Source organism: Heterocephalus glaber, unplaced genomic scaffold (genome assembly GCF_053883595.1).
Source record: "Heterocephalus glaber isolate CG9 unplaced genomic scaffold, H.glaber_assembly_v1.0 deba00001666, whole genome shotgun sequence".
Lineage (NCBI taxonomy): Eukaryota > Metazoa > Chordata > Mammalia > Rodentia > Bathyergidae > Heterocephalus > Heterocephalus glaber.
Window position 1 is genome coordinate 7,841,884 of NW_028258406.1, and position 2,349 is coordinate 7,844,232.

At 37.9% G+C, this 2,349-nt stretch overlaps 1 pseudogene; it reads right to left on the minus strand.

Moving 5' to 3' along the window:
* Positions 1-1,404: 1,404 nt before the first annotated feature.
* Positions 1,405-2,085, minus strand: LOC101708280 (single-pass membrane and coiled-coil domain-containing protein 3 pseudogene; annotated as a pseudogene).
* Between the last annotated feature and the right edge of the window lie 264 nt (positions 2,086-2,349).

A 2,349-nucleotide genomic window follows, 5' to 3' on the forward strand; every position in this document is an offset into this window, starting at 1 on the left:
GTCAGCTTTATACTATAACAAAACACCCAAAGAAATTAATTTCTAAAGATAAACAATTTACTTAGTTTATGGTTCTAGAGGTTCTATTCCAACATTGGGCGTACCTTTCCTTTTGAGCTTCTGACAATGATAGAACATCATGAGAGGGGCATGTGAAACAGCCAAACTGCTCACCTCATTAGCCAAAAAATAGAGACAGGAATAGTCATTCTCCCATTGCCCCTTGAGGGAATGGTTCTGATAACATACAGGTCATACACCCTATGTCATGTAGATTCTACCACCTCCAACCATGTCACCCTGAGAATCAAGCCTTTACCATATGAACCTTCCAGGAGCAGTCATCGAACTCAGCATAGCTGAGAAGCAGATACAGCCAACATATAAGTGATATTTTTCAATAAAGTTCTGTTTATGGGAACTAAAATTAAAATTTCATATTTTTTCACTGTAAACATTTATCCTTTTGATTTTTCTTTTTAGAAATTTTATCATTTTAATGTTAGTTTTAATCCATCCAACTTACACTGAGTAGTTAGTAGAAGTTTACAGATTTATTGTCTCCTTTCATCATTGTAGTTTATTACACACTGTTTTTCAGTCTCTTTCAGTTTACAGATTAAATTGGATTTAACCTAGCAGTTAATAATATGGTAGTATGAATTTTTCTTTTACTCAGACTCTCCAGATTTGTGCCTTGCAAGAAGTTGCTAAGAATCTCTCTCTTCTTCTTCTTCTTCTTCTTCTTCTTCTTCTTCTTCTTCTTCTTCTTCTTCTTCTTCTTCTTCTTCTTCTTCTTCTTCTTCTTCTTCTTCTTCTTCTTCTTCTTCTCTCCCTCTCTCCCTCCCTCCCTCCCTTTGAGACAGGGTCTCTCTAAGCAGTTTCATGCTGTCCTTGAACTATGTAGTTGTACAGGCTGGCCTCAAACACGTGGTGATCCTCCTGTCTCAGCCTCCTCAGTGCAGGGATTACAGATGTACACCACCATGCCTGGCAAGAATATTTCTTTAGAACTAAGTGATGTTAGAAGCTGATGACAGAAATGAAAATTTCTACATTTGCTTTAAACTTCAAGGATTATAACAGAAATTTAGAAAAGAAGTAATCCCTACACCTGCTGCTGTATAATAGCATTTATCCTAAGGTAGATCTGTAGAAGAATGTTAGAAAGGATTCTGGGATATAATCTTTTATCTGGAAGGATTTAGCACCAATGGATCCAAGTATTCATTGTTGATACACAACTCGAGAGTTATCTAGTTTTAGCATCTCTAGTATCTTCTCCAAATTTTTTACCCTATTTATGTCCATATTGGAAGCATGTGGAAAAGGAACATAGTCAAAAAAGCAAACACTGTTATTTAGAAGGAAGCAGAACATTCCATTGGCAAGTAAAATGACTGTTCATTTCATTTGGTATTCCACTGTATTGGTGACCTCGGTAATGGCATTATTATATTTTTCTGAGGCTGACTTGAACTCCACCAGATGTTTCTCATAGCTTTTGATGGCTGTTTGAAGCTGTGTTTTCTCCACTGCTCCCAGGATAGCACGGAAGATCATATCTATGCCAAGGCCAAGAACAGCAACTCCAATACTACCAAAGAGAGAAGCACCAATTTGAGCTAACACAGTGACCAGCTTGTTAATTATGCTAGTTGTGATGTTTGAGCCCACGAGTTTAACAGTCCCTGCCCTGGCTGCAGAGGTGGCTTCTCCCAGGATGAATGAAATAAACTTTTGTACTATAGAAATTTTCTCTGTTTCTCATTCCTCAATATCCTGAAGTTTTCTATAAAGGGTTAGCTCTAGTAGTTTATCTTTTAGTGTTTCATCAGCCATTTGCGGATCCTTTTGGATTTTTGTCACAGCATGAATGATGATATCACAATTTTCTTTTATGGTACCATCTCTTTTCATTTCAATGGAGGCCAGCCTGCACCCAAAGTGCACATTTAAGACACCTATGAGCTTACTGGTGGCATGGAAGCTGTCAGATAAGCAGTCAAGGAGCTACTGGTGAAGACAGTTTACTTTCTGCCACCTCTTTGGGTCCTCTGGGTAGAGGAAGTCACTCTGAGCCATATTTCAATTATGATCTAGTTTGTAGAGGTTTCAATCCTTAGCTGCTGGCTCCAAGGCACAGTGGCACATGGCAGAGGAGTGTTGCAGAGGAGAAACAGTTCACTGCATATAGTAGATAGTAAAAGCAATAAGCAAGGGTTGATTTTTCTTGTATTGATTTAAACCTGTGAAACATTCTTAACTTGGAGACCTTATCAAAAAAAGTACTTGCCAAGTGCTTCTTCTGAGTCTAATGAACACCTAGAATCCAAATATACCAAATGT